The 15,179-nt window shown below is 38.3% G+C and overlaps 1 protein-coding gene across 6 annotated transcripts in view; it reads right to left on the bottom strand.

Moving 5' to 3' along the window:
• The window catches only part of LOC103724528 (cAMP-specific 3',5'-cyclic phosphodiesterase 4D-like), a 754,636-nt gene that overhangs the window by 416,357 nt on the left and 323,100 nt on the right, over positions 1-15,179 (bottom strand). The window contains exon 1 of one of the 6 annotated variants that reach the window (XM_008821635.3): positions 10,627-10,671. The exons of the other annotated variants lie outside the window; for them this stretch is intronic. The gene's annotated coding sequence lies outside the window, so the exon portion shown is untranslated. Of the gene's footprint in view, positions 1-10,626; positions 10,672-15,179 lie in introns of those variants that run through there. 6 annotated transcript variants of the gene reach the window in all.

The following is a 15,179-nucleotide window of genomic DNA, read 5'->3' as shown; positions in this document are numbered from 1 at the left end:
TTTTGTGTGTGTGTGTGTGTGTGTGTGCATCACACAGAACATCCCAAACCAACTCATTCAACTATACACCCACTTCCCACATGGCCCCCTCCATTAGCCTCCCTCCCCCCACTAGAGCCCTTATACTCTGATATCCCTGCTACTGTCTGCTGTGTTGTCAGCACCCCCAGCCATTCCCCACTACTTGCCCTTCTGGTGAATCTGGTCAGCCTCTCTAGAGGTATTTGTTTTAGGAGGGTCAGCTGTTCCTCATCTAGCAGTAATCAGTTGTCAATATTCCTTTAGATAAGTTTGGGGTCTGCTATTCATTTTCCAAGTTCTATGCTGGGTTATTATCTGAGGGTCTCTTTAGCCACCCTGGTCAACAACTCAAAAGAAGGTATCACCTGTCTGGCATTGTTGCTTGTTATGTAGCCTTTAGCTATGCAATTTTTACAAAAACTTTATTGAGAATTTCAGACATCCATATAAGGTGTTTTGATCAAATCCATGCCCACTCTCTCCCCTCCAACATTCCCCCCTCGGAAGAGGTAACCCTAAAATCTTTTAAGGATTAGATACACGCTCTCAAATACTTTTGACATTTTTGGCCTTGGAATAGAGTATGTTGCTAACAGGCCCAAGGACATTTTGACTTTTAACCAAGAAACTGGCTACATTTCTTTGGGGTCTTTTTACCCTAACTGCCTAACCAATTCCTACCTCCTATTCTTAACACACCAGCTTTTGAAGGGGTTACCCAAATTGCCAATAGGGAATAAGGACGCCAAGCACTCTGGCTTCTTCCATGCTGAACAGGGATGCAGGGTGAGGCAATTGGGGTACCCCTTCAGTGGGTCTATCTAAAAGAATCCCAAATTGCATAACATTTTTCTCTAAGGGGAGAAGAAAGTCCTTGAATCATGAATGGGAGATGTGAAGGAGAAGTAAAGGCAAGAGTAATTAGCATTACAAGTTCTAGACAGCGAACTAGAAAAAAGTCAGAACAGGGCAATTTTCAAATGTTCATATGAGAGTCCATTGGAAAGAGAGAGGAGAGATAAAGAAAGCTTATGTGGTGCGAAAAGCCAAAGGGAAATGTATTGACTAAATGCCCCCCCATGAAAAAATATACATACAATATCTGAACATGAGTGTATGTGTATACCTGAAGGCTATATAAAAAGAAACACAGTACCAGGCAAGAGAAACATCCCTCCTAGTTCTTGGTCAAGATAGTCCAAGAGTCTCCCCAAATCACACAAGCTTTTGCCACAGTCCTTGATTACCTCCCAGAACTTGAAAGTAAGGCCATTTTGCTGAAAGCAGGGCATACCTCAGACAAAGGACTTGGAGCAATGGATCTGGAACTGACCTAGAAGCCACCTCCCTGGATAGAGGTTTGGAGAGAGGCTAAGGGAGAAAAATCAATCAGTTGTCCAATACAGTTATAAGGCCTGATAGCCACAAACTAATAGCACAGCAAACTATCCCTACGGGTGCAGTAGTGGCACTTTTATCTAAGGGGTAATCAACAGCTATCTAATTGGACTTAAAGCCCTCTCAATGGGAGGGAACTCATTGTGGCACTGTAAACATGCACATGGCTGAAGAGGTCATAGATCCTAGAGAAGACCCTATCTCTGTCAAATCTCTTTTTGCAGCAGATGGAGGCTATTACAAAGTTCTACAACTAGTCACACACAGAGAATAAATGTCTGAGGGATGCCCAGCCCAAAGTGACACATCTAAAGTAGAACCTCTACATCTAAGGCTTATGGAACACAGTGGAACTGGTGGTAGAGCGAATATTAATACATCTCTCAACTCTTACCAAAAAAAGCTTCCTCATGCAACAGAGTGCAATGCACACAGAAGGCCACAACTGGCCAAGTTTTAGAGAATAAGAGACTGCAGAGTGGATGTCCCTGGATAGGACTCCTATATTACCTCACCCACCGATGGTTCAGGGACCATTGCAGAAAGGGAGGCAGAAAGATTGTAAGAACCGGGATTGGTGCATGAACATAAGGAAAGACAGGATTTCAGTCCCCTGAGAACTTACACACATGAACTTGCAACAATGGTGACAACATGCACAAGACCCATGCCAACTCAATCAGAAAAAACCCAGCAGGCCCCAACTTTAGCCTAGGAAGTACTGGCAACTGATTACTGATGGGTGAGGAAGAGTTGGATCTTCGTTAAGGGAGTGACTCTAGATAGGCTAAATAGACTCCAATACATGAACTTGTACCAAGTAACATCTTGTTGCAAATGCTTGACCAGATAAACCTTAACATATATGACAAAAATGCAGGAAATCTGTTGGAGGAGGGTATCTGGGAGTGGGGTGTGAATCGGGAAAGGGTTCCAAATTTGATTAAAATCTATTATATTAAATACACAAAACAATAAAAATATACATTAAAAAAAGAATATAGGAGAATTTAACGTCATCAGAATGAATCAGAAGATCCTAAAGTAGGTGACTGTTCTTTTGGAGGCCCCCAATGAACAATGCATTCCAGTATTTACATGCTGTGCCATCCTATCCATTTGAATCGAGTATGTTCTTTTCTTGAGATTTGAACTAATCAATAGAATGATGCAAACATGACCCTGTGTCATCTCTTGGTGTAGGAATTAAGCAGACTTGAAAGTTTACCTTTATATTCTTTTGGAGCCTGAGTTGCTGTGTCAGAAGTTTAGAGAAATAACATGGAAGGACCATGAAAAGGAAGTAGTCCAGAGACTACAAACAGAGAGGAGTGTCATCATCTTAGCATCCCATTTGGGCCTGTCCCCAGTGGACTGAACTTCCACGTAAATAAAGCCACATAAATAGCACAGCAAGAACAGGTGAATATGTGTCCAACTAATCCAAGGACAGACTGAAAGATGAGAAATAGTAAAAACAGTGTCTTAATCTTTTCTGTTGCTGTGATAGAACACTTGAGGCTAACAAAGGAAAAGTCTATGTTGTCTTAAGTTCTGGAGGTCTAACAGCACGGCAGTAACGTAGTCTCAGCATCTGATGAGGGCTTCATACTGCACCATGAGTGATGGAAAAGCAGGAGGTAGAAGCAGACACATGCAGAAGAGATCAAGAAAGGAAGTCAGAGAAGGAAGAGTGAGGCAAACTCACTTTATAACAGCCTGCTTTTGTGGTAACTAACCCAGTCCTATACGAGACACACTCACTCTTACAAGGAAGGTATTAGTCCTTCCTAATAACCCAATCGCCTCTGAAAGGAATCATTACCTCTCAACAGCATTATCCTAAGGCCGAAATTTCAGCCTGATTTTGAGATGAGAAACCATATTCAAACTATAGCAAATAATTATTATTTTAAGTATGTGTTTATGGCAATTAAATTTGAGGGTAGCTTGGTATCCAGCAATACATAATGGAACAGTTAAGAGTTTTGTTTTGTTTTTTTTTTTAAGAGGTGACAATTTAAAAGAAGTTTTTCATAATTTCACCAATGCATCTAATATTTTTTTCAACATCAATATTGCCTTCTCCTACCTAGAATAAGTCAGACTACTGGGAAGTGCAATTTTGAAACATCATAATGGAACTATTGCATACTCATAAATAGAAAACAGCCTGACACTCAGGTACATCTACTTCATAAAGCCAGACTTCTTAAAATACCAACCCTTACCCAGTATTACTTTTTTAAAAAAATGTATGTCATGTTATTTGCCTTTGGAAAAAAAGATTATAAAATCAAATCATTTTTTCACAGACTAAGATATTTATTTTTCTAATAAAGTATTATTTTTGTCAGTCACAATGTTTTCTACTGAGAATAGACTATTAAATTTGATTATAAACTTCTCAGAGATTTATAAAATGGTTATTTTACAACTAAAGATGAAGTGAAAAATATTTAGCTCTTGAGCTGAAGTTTTCAGAACATTTCAGAGAAGTTAAGGAAATGCAAGTATAATCATCCTTAATTTATAAAAGGTCTTATGAGTTTTAAAAGGTGTCATCATTTGTCAAAGACTAGTAAAGAAATCTATGCTATCAAAATTATCTCTTTGAACAAAAGTCAAAACAACTAAAATGCTCACATCTCTGATTCCAGCCCACTTACTATTACCAAAAGTATGCTCCTCCACAATCAATTTCTTCGAACAACTGCTTGGGTTTAACTTTTAGACCTCTAGCTTTAAAGTAGTTCATCAAGTGGCAAGAATCAACACTTGAATTTGAATCAAGCCCTCAAACACAGCAGCTGCTCAGCAAGTTTTCATTAGAGAAATCTGAACTTCAGCAAGAACGTTTTGTACAAAAATGGTCTCACATAACTCTTTCAGTTTATTATTACTCATTTTTATTTTATGTGTATGAGGGTTTGCCTACATGTATAAGTGCACCCATGCATGCAATGCCCAGGGAGGCCAGAAGAAGTTGTCGGATACCTTGGAACTGGAGTTATGGCTAGTTGTTAGCTGCCATGTGGGTACTGGGAACTGAACCCGGGTCTTCTGCAAGAGCAGCCAGTGCTCTTAAGCCCTGAGTCATCTCTCCAGCCCCTTCTTCATTTTAATGGCAGTCTTTTTTAAGCAGCTATTTCTCTGAAGGGGAATTTTCACTCAATTATATTTAAGTATTTGGATAGTGCTGACCACAAAACTCTTCAAAGGATGCACTAGAATACTCAGGGAAATAGGCATCACAGGAGACTGTGAAACGCTATAATTTCAATTTATGCTTGTTGGGGATTTCATTTTTAATTGGCAATAAACCAAAATCTAGCAAAATATTACTTTAAAGTAATAGCTACATTGTAAAACTATAAACTCTAAAAACTTCTTGAGCTCTTTATTGTGACCCAATGAGTTTCTGAGTATTTTGGAATAGTGGATTTTTTAAAAAAGCCAGTATTCAGCAAAATTACTAGAACACAGGTTCTGAAACAACAGGTGCAATCCTCTTCTGGAAAAAACAATATGAAACACTGGCTTTAATTTAAGCTTGATATAACACTTTCAGAAAAGGGGACCGTGGGCTTTCTTTCAATATTACAGAAGTAAATATATTTAACTATAATGATATCTGAAGAAAAGAAAGAACTTTAGGTCAATAGTAGAGAAAAAATGTTTGGCTAAATGAATATAATAGCGTAAGTAGATGGTCTAACTTCTTCTATTGGCTTACAATATCTTCACTGAGGAGTTTCCCCAAATCACTTGGCAACTTAAAATAAACCGGGACATGGGCAAGCAATGAAGTGGTGAACAGCATCCATCAAAAGTGGATAAGCTTTGGCCTAGGCTCAGGAAGATGTCAGGTGAAACTCTGGGTTCTGGCATGGATAGTGATTAAGGTTTTTTCTTTCCATTGATCTCCAATTATCCCTGCCCATTTATGTGAAGAATACAGTGCTGGCCCAGGGCATGCTAGAAGGTAGAGATCTGTTTTAGACAAAAGAAAAAGTATGGTCACGCAGAAAAGAAACTAGGATACCTATAATGAATAATAGTGCATTAGTTGGAAACAAATCACTACTATGTGTTTGTGCATGCAGAAGAGATTCATCCTCCCTGTTTATGAGGATGACACTATGAGATTCTTCAGGAACACCACACTTCTCCACCTCAGACTTGTCTTGGAATACGGTTCTCTCCTGAATACAGTGACCAGTTCAATGATGACCATGTGAACTATATCAGTATATTGAGATACTAGCCTGAGACTTTCAGTAAATTAAAACAAAGAAAAGCTACCATTCTGCTAAGGTTTCTGAAAAAAGAGTCAAAATATTCAGCTTAAGTCCATATTGTACATTTAAATTGGTCACAAGATTATATGTGTTTAGTTTATTATATCACTCAGGCCCTGAGTCCATATATATCTTCTGTGATTATTGCTACGATTCAATTACCTTAAATTTTTCTATGAGCACTTCTGACCAGTATCTCCAACAAAATACATACCTTGAATAATACCTGGTAACATGTCAAAGAGACAAAGGAACCAAAAATTGTATGTAAAATATACATGCAAAGGATCACAATAAATTATTCTACTGAGATAAAGGCAACCTTATATACCTCTCTAATATATGATTTGACCTCACACAGTTTAACCCCAAACTCTTCTGTCTTGAGCACATATGACCTTGCCCTTTATGTCTTTAACATCATGAAGGCTAGTATGAAAGCAAGATCGCAGTTCAGTTGTGGAAATATGATATTAATATTTGAGACAGTTGCACATAGTTTAAGCAATCACGTGCCCAAAATTAGCTACTCAAACAGCAAAATTGGAGATAATCCTCTGTGAGTTGAAACAGCTTAGGGGGAAGAGAATTTTTCAAGTCAATCTGCTTAATAAATTCCCTCTAATCTTTCTCATTAACCTTCTTGAAGGCTGGTCTTTTACAGAAAAGATCTACGGCCAACTGTTTCTAAGTTTGTAATCTGTTAGAAAAGAACCACTGGGCTGGCTAAATGGCTCAGCAGGTAAAGGCACTTGCCTTTGGGTCTAACAACATGAGTTTGATCTCTGGGTCCCACATGATTGAAGGAGAGAAATGACTCCCACAGTTGTCTTCTGACCTCCATATGCAAGCCTGTGGTACATTCTCTACCTCCTACATCACACAATCAATAATCAATAAAAGGAATGAACATTTTTCAAAACGATTCATTATCAGATTGTAGCTCTTCATGCACAACATTACTCAGTAGGATATGCAAATTTAAACTGATTCATAAAACAGTTCTAAACTACTGTCATAGAAAGTTTAGTGACATATACACAATGAAATACTGTGGGAAATGCTTTAAATAGCAGCTGATATTGAGCACTACTCTGGTTAGCACTGTAGTTCTGTTCTTATAAGACAATAATTCAATTGCTAACACGGGTGCAAGCAAGGTTATTTTAAGCCTTTGAGCCAAGGAATAATCCTGCTTTCTTCCAACTTTAAATCCTTTAAGTCTCTGGTCAATTCTTCTTGGAGCCCTGAGAAGATCAGTAATCATGTTCTGGGCACTGACTTTTGCCTGCATTTCCAGGATGATACAAAATGCTGCAGCTTTATCCCGTCCACTCTTGTGCTGAAAATCCAGACTTGGGAAACAAAATGAAAGGTGCAATTCATGAGACATTCCAGAGAGAGGTGATGGCCCCTGATCCACACTCCACACTGCCTCCATCCATACATTTTTCCAATGAGAAAGTCAGTCTGGCTTCTCAAGCGCTAATGCGCTGAGTCCATCAGGTTATTTAACATAGATCCCAGAAGCAAAATTATTTCATATTTTCAGAGCAGTGAGTTGGACTGTTCACAACAGAAGAGGAATCTGTACACTCCCCATGGATTAAAAAGGCAAATGGAAACCTGGCCTATGGATCTAATGTACTTTCAGGTTTTCTTTCAAAAAATTAAAAGTGTCAGATACTTTAATGTCTAGGTGAGGCAAATCAAAGGAAACTATTTCAGAGGTCTTCTGAGACTGAGAAGAAACATGAAGAGTTAATGAAAAGTTAAAAGTCAAAACAGTGAATGCACACAAACGTATCACCACCGCTCAACCACTAGAAGATGAACCTAGAAACCAGGTGGGAGGAAGTGCACGTGCAGAAATCCATGGAGGACAACATCACTGAAACTCGTCTGAAAAGTGACAGACCACATACAAACTCCAAAAGAGAAACTTGTGAGGATAAAGTTAGAGGAAACAGGCAAACTCGAACATATCAAATGCAACTTTTAATATATGAACATAAAGGAGAACCACAAAAGACTGTAGCTACACACACACACACACACACACACACACACACACACACACCAGTCTATACATTTGAGAACTATGTCACTCATTCTAGAACAATTGTTATCATCTGTTGTGATAAGCATTTTGCAAGGTAGTTCAGGCTGGCTTCCAACTAATGACAATTCTCTCATCTCAGCCTACTGAGTGCTAAGATTACATGTGAGACACTACACTCAGCTTTTTAAATAAATAATTCCTAGATCACTGTTTCAGGGAACAGTATGATTTCAAAAAAATTAAAAGAAATAATTGTAGATCAATACAAGAGTGTCAACTTTTCCTTTTGCAAGTTAAAGAAGTTCCAGAATAAGTCTCACCTATTCCATCATTTTCTTTATATTTTTGACAAAGGAAAATATTAACAGCACAAAATAGGAAAGTCAAACTCTAAAAATAATAAGTAATTTTCCAGGCATGGTGGTGCACGCCTTTAATCCTAGCACTCAGGAGGCAGAGGCAGATGGATCTCTGTGAGTTCAAGGGCAGCCTGGTCTACATAGTGAGTTACAGGACAGCTGGGGCTACAGGGAGACCCTGTCTCAAAAAGACCAAAAAAAAAAACCAGAGAGACTATTGCCAAGTACCACAACTGGTCACACGTGAACATTGTCTATGAATTGCCCAGACCTAAGTGGCACATCTGCAATGCAACCTCTATGCCTAAGGCTCATGGAACATAGAATAGGGATAAAGAAGGAGACACTAATGAATCTCAGTTCTCAATAATGAAGCTCCCTCATGCAGCAGAGAGCCAGGAACACAAAGGGTCATAAATGGCCAAAGTGTAAAGATCAAGAGTCTGCTAAATGATGGTCCTTGGACAGGACCCCTTTATTAAACTTCTCCCACCCAAGGCTCAGGGACCATCCTGGAAGAGCGGGCAGAATGATTATAAGAGCCAGAGAGGAGGTGCATGACTGTATAGAAACAGAGTCCTACAAGCTCCTGGGAACCTGCTCATATGAATCTATGGCAATGGTGTCAGCATAAACAAGTCCCATGCAAACTCAGGCAGACAATAACTCAGCATAGAGCTGGGAAAATGAATAGACCCCAATCTTATCTGAAGGAATGTTGGCAACTGATTGCTACTAGATGAAAAAGAGCTGATCTTCCTAAAACAAGGGATTCTAGATAGGCTGACTAGACTCAGTGGGCATATTTACACTGAGGAATGGCTGGGGACACTGACAACACTGTGGTCCTTAGCAGGGATAACAGAGTCTATGGGCTCCAGTGGGGGGACTAAGGAGAGTTCTGGGAACAGGGCTATAAAAATGATCAAGATTTTTTGAGACGTTCTGTATGAAATGCTTTGTAAATTCAGTCTTCCCAAAGCAATTTATTCACTTCCTTATAAATTGCTTTATCCTATGATTTATCTGTTTATATCCTGAATTCTGCATTATGTTTCAGATTTGCTTTGTAACTACATTAAAACCATCCCTTAAAATAAAAATTTTTTAAAAGCAAGTTATATCACAATTGACAAGCTTAATTAACCCTATAAATTACCAATTGAGAAAATTTCTCAATTCAGAATTATTTTATCAAAGATTTATATTAGCTCTCTTGGTCTCAATTTCAGAAAAGCACATGGGGAAAATTATAAATAAAGTCCATAGATAACCCAGAGTTCAAATTAGGAACTTTACATTTCACATGGCTCCAAATGAATCCTTCAAAATTTTTCAGATTCTCTCAGAAGCCCTTTCTTCTAGAGTCTCTTCTTAGTCATACACACAAAAATTACTTCTCATCTAAATTTTCTTTGTTTACTATCAACAAATTCCACTAGATTTCCTATTCATTTACATTCATCCCATGCAACTTCTCTAAATGCCTGCTATGTTTTATGTAGCAGAGATGAGGCCCAAATCAAAACAAATGCCTAGGCTCATGTAAAGGAAGGAATAGAAATAATTAATTAATAAATATGTCGAACCATATGAAATGGCCAATAGTAAGCTATTCCTGATCCACCAACAGATGATTTCATATGATTGTACTTAATATAATATGGTAGGTTAGAGTTAGGAGGGTAAGTGGAAGGAAAGTGATCAGGCATGTGTGAATGTGCTATTTCAGACAGCACGCCATAAATGCCTCTTTTCTAAAGTGCCATTTGGACAGAGAGAGACAGGAGGGACATGAGGAAGTGACTCATGTGGACATCTGGAGGAAGAACATTCTAATCAAAGGGAAATGTAGGTGGGAAGGCTCAAAGAAGGAGTGTACACAGCATATTCAAGGAACAGCAAAGAAGGCAGAGGAACCTGAATGGAGTCAGTGGGAATAGAGCAGGGCAAGATGAGGAAAGAGAGGGGCCAGAACCAGGCCCAGGCATGCCATGTTGGCCATGGTAAGACTATTTCAGCTCATTCCAAGGGAGATGGAATGTCTTTGGCAAGTTTGGGTACAGTGACATCCTGTGACTTATTTTTTTTAATAGTGTGAAATCCAGTGCTGAAATCCAACACTGACAGAGCAAGATGGACACAGGAGCTTAGGTGACAGCTGTGTCTGCCTGGAGGTGAGACTACAGTAAATTCAACTCAATATTTTAGCAAAAGAAACAGGATGGAGAGCCTGGAACTTCACAATCTGCTCATGATCATTCTTATCTTTCTTTTTCTTTTTCCCCAAACAATTATATTTTCAAGTCCCATTCCTTGACCCTGGTTGATCAATTGTCAAAATCATCTTGTGTCCTTGCTTCTGATTGCAACAAGAAATATCTAGATCACCCTAAATTCAGAGCCCCTTTTCTGCAATTGCCAGTTCCGATAGCCTGGTTCTTATACTCTTGTTCTTAACCACCCTCCAGACATGTCAGCATACCTGATCCAGTTGCAGCTGGCATTCACCATGCAAGAAGCACTGCCAAAGAGAGAGCAGATAGCTCTCTCACCCTCTTCCCAAAGACTGTAACTGTCAAGTAGGCGGGACCTGAGTCATGACAGGAAGGGCCATTTCTGACACACCAGCAGCCAAGTTGGTTTTTCTGAGGAAGACAACTCCTAGTCCCATTACTGCAGCTAAGCCCCTCCCTCAAAAGTTTCTACACTTTGCAACTCTCCAAAGAGGAAGTTGTCTACAGGATTACAACTCTTTAGGGAAGCTACCACAGCTTAGTAGCGGTGAGCAGGACATCTGTAACTTCTGGCCTCATTTCCTTCAGGTAGTCACATGTGGCTAGCTGCATTCTTTAAGCATTTAAGGTCAAAATAGAAAGTAATTAACATAACACAGTAGCCAAGGCATCATGACACCACAGAAACTGTTTTCTGTCTCTCAGTGGAATGGGTCATTCAAGAATAAAGCAAAAGCGCTAGTAAAGTGTAGTTGGTTCAAAAGGACAAGTCATGTCACAATCACTTCCCAGCATAGCTTGTGTTTTTTAAAAAATCCAAAAATTTAGTCTGCATGCAATATGCAAACAGGCTAAAGAGAATACATGACATTAAAATGTCACTAAGCTACTGCTCAACCATAAGAACTCATACACTTTAGATTCAACAGCACAGAGCTTAGATAAGGTCACAAGAACTACGATTTAAATGAATATTCAAACCCTATGTTCTGAAGATATTTTGCTAAAAGGCACACCTTTTTCTGAAAAAAAATTAATTTACACTAGAAAATAGCATGAAGAAACAGAAATCAAAATGTATTTATACCCTCCTTTATTATAAACATAGCAGAAACCACACATCTTAATATTCCAGAAAATTAAGTTAGATATAAAGTGATATGAGAACTTAAAATGTTAGAAATTACAGCCTTAATTCACTGTACTATTCAAAGCATTTATTATAGCAGGAAGTATAAAAGGAATTTAAACCTAAAGATTTACAGCCAATTTTGAAAGAGATGCATCTTAGCTCAGGAAAATGTTATTGAATATCTCAATGCTGTTGTAATGAAATGCTTCTTCTATGTGGTTATTAAGTAAATAATTAAAATTTTTAAAAAAAGAATTTAAAATGACTGTCAGAAAAATCCCCTGAATTAGCCATTCCTTCATTCGTTGTCCTGCTAAAACTTAAAGGTTTCTTCTCACTGTGCTTTGACAAGTACCCTGACCCAACTGACTGAAATCTTTTCTGTAAACATCAATGTTATCATCAAACATATTTATTCTGCCTAAAACCAGAGTCAAGGCTAAAAAAGCTCTTTGCAGCATTAATATATTTTCACTTCTGGGTTATCATCCATTTTTCCATGCAAATGATATGGCAATAATAATGTAGAATTTAATTTGAATACTTAGTGCACATAAAAGCATGCTCTACTTACATGCCTCAGTCCCGAACCTATTAGAATATACCTCTAGACAGGTACATAGGGAGCATCACCAAGCAGTCAGCAGTCTAGTTCTGGGCTCAGAGAAGCTTTGAGATTTGCACACAAGTAATCCTGTGTCCCTAGGCCTTCTTAGTCTCCTAGCTTTGATTACTTTCAAATGCTTAATTAGATAGTATATTATTAGCTTTTCTGTAACAAAATAACTAATACAGGTTATTTATGAAGAAGGGGTTTATTGTGATCATCATTTTAGAGGTTAAGAGTGCAAAATCATATTGACCTACTTCCTCAGCCTCTACTGAGGACAGTGGATGTCAGCGCATTACAGTGAAAGCCCATGTGAAAGCAAGAAGTCACATTCCAAACAGGAAGCACAGGAGGGGCCAGGCTTGATCCTTCTATAATAATCCTCTCATGAAAACTCAAGGGTTCACATAAGAGCTACCAAGAAGTCATAGTCAAAACCTCAACTACCTCATACCCCAATGAACTAAGAATGTCCCACGGGACCCTTCCTCCCTAAGGTTCCACCACCTTCCAACAGTACATCCATGGAGTCCAAGGTCACTGGACTCCTGGGGGACAAACTATATTCAAAACATATTAAAATGGTAGAGGTGGAGTGAAGAATATAACAGACTACCTTCTGAAACATAGAAATAGATACATTTTTATCAGCCATAAGTAATTTCTTTTAAAGAAAATCCTACTCCAATTTCCACAAAAAAATAGTCAGAATTCTACAACTCACTGTTTTAGTTTTGGAGTCAAATATCAGCTGCAGACTTACTCCAGCTCATTCAGTTACAGTCTTTCTTGAGATCTTTCAACATTTATGAAGTTAGAAAAGAGAACCTTTCAAATGCTTTATAGACTACAGAGCCAAAGATGCTTGAAAATATAGCCATAGCAATGGCAGGGGTAGTGACTGATGAAGAAGCCACCACAGCATTCAGCCTTTTAGCTGAAAGTGTTAGTCCTATGGAAGGAGTGGAGAATTGGACCAAAATCCAAGAGAGTAGGAGCCAACTCAAAACTAGGTTGTCCATCAAATCCCTCTGGCTTACTCTCTCTGCTTTATAGATCTTCTTTATGCATATATTTTAAACAGTATTTGTATCACAACTACACCCTGTTTTCTGTTCCATGAAGTTCTTATTTGCAGGATGATCAGTAAGAAATATTATATGCAGAATACAATGAGATTTTGAAGAGACAAGATCCTACTTTGGTGTCTAATGAAATAATCACCGAACTATGAAGAAAAAAAATTCACCAGGAAATGGGTCACTATGAGCTATGGACACCACCAACAACAACAACAACAAGCCCAAAGGATATTAGTACTCAAAGTCGATTTATCAAAATTAATCAGGTGGCACAAAGTTAACCAGGAAAAGCCCAGGGCTCTGCTGATGGCAGTTTCTCTGCAGATCTCAAGCACTTAATTTTTAATCTTGGCTCCTACAATACAGGCTCTTTGCACCTTTCCCCAGAGGTTCTCAGTAAATATGTTTTATTTTTAGACATTTTTTCTCCCTCAGCACAAGGTTCTACAGATATGAAAAAACAAGTCATCCCCCAGGCCAGCTAGAGGTCACTGACATTGCTTCTCTTACTCTGTGATCACTGGTAAGTAATTAAAATAACAATGATCCTGGAAATCTTTTTCTGCAGAGCAAGTCACTTCCTTTGGCTGGCTCTAAAATGGGTGTGCTTTAGAAGGACTGAGCCTGCTTTAAAACATTAGGTGGTCTCCTTCAATAAATTGGAAAGTGGTTCAGGTTTCAGAGGCTATCTCAATTTTACAGTGAAAAGAAAACAATCCCAGGTAGTGCTTTTATTGAAAAGAGTCATCACCCCTGGAGCCAGGAAATCAATTGTGAGAGGAAAAAGCACAGCTATCTTAATATTATTCACTACCTTTATAGATGCTCAGACAATACCTAAAAGCTGAAATGCTTTGAATTAGTGCTGAAGTCAAGAGCACTAAAGGGAGATAAGTGTCTTGATGTCTTCCAAAATAATAATTCAAAAGTATTTGTCAATATCTCAGAAAGCATATATTTCAGATAACCTGTAATCACAGGACAGGTAAAGTGAACTCCAGTCAGTGATGAATTACCCACAAAAGTATGTAGTGTTATAAACTGCTAATTCAACAGTCATACCTTAAGAATAATTTTTGTTTCTGAAGGAATCATCAGTCAACCTTGATTCTCAGAAGAGTGTATCATAAATACCCTTACTTTTTGTATTCCTCTTTTTGTTTTTTTAACTTAGGGATGGTGAACACAAGTTGTTCAACATTTTCAAAGTTAGGGCACTGATGTTTCATAGGCAGGATATTACCACATGGAAAGGCAGTGACCACCCCCTTTCTCTTGGGTTATGATCATTTGATGACTGAAGAATCCAAAGTTCAACAGAAATACTAAAATTATACTGAGAGGGTCGAAAGAAGATTGCTTCCCCTCATGGCTTCATGATTACTTTAAGGTACACCAGTCAGTCATATGCATTCATATGCATGCCAGCATCCCTGGCCTCCAGAGGACACAGGTAGAAATTATATTGTTCTGTGGATATTCAGTCAAAGGTACCATCTGATCCAGTCCCGCCTTCAAGAAGGTAGAGCACTATTCATATCACCTTACAATTTTAGGAAGTGGTTCCAATTCTGCTCTCAGGATTCATTTGTCCTGAGGCCTGATCCAATGTGTCTTTCACTGAAGCAAAAAGACATGGAAGTTTTCTATGGTCTTCTTTAATATAATTTTGCAGCCATAATTTGATTGGGTCTACACAATCATCTAGATAAACTATTTATAAGACCCTAAAGACTCAAGCTGATAAATACATTCAGCAAAGTAACAGGATACAAAATAAGCACATGGAAATCAGTATATTGGCCTCAAATTTCATATGAAATACAGATTGGTTTCATATGGAAACACAAAAACCCAAGATAGTCAAGATAATCTGGAATAGTAGAAGAGGTGGAGGCATCACAATTCCTGATTTCAAATTAAACTACAGAGCTATAGTAAAAACCAGCACAACACTGGCATCAAAAGATACTGTGA

This window comes from Nannospalax galili, unplaced genomic scaffold, assembly GCF_000622305.1.
Source record: "Nannospalax galili isolate Female #2095 unplaced genomic scaffold, S.galili_v1.0 scaffold751, whole genome shotgun sequence".
Taxonomy (NCBI): domain Eukaryota; kingdom Metazoa; phylum Chordata; class Mammalia; order Rodentia; family Spalacidae; genus Nannospalax; species Nannospalax galili.
The sequence above is the reverse complement of the archived record's forward strand: the minus strand, read 5'-3'. Positions and strand labels throughout refer to the sequence as shown.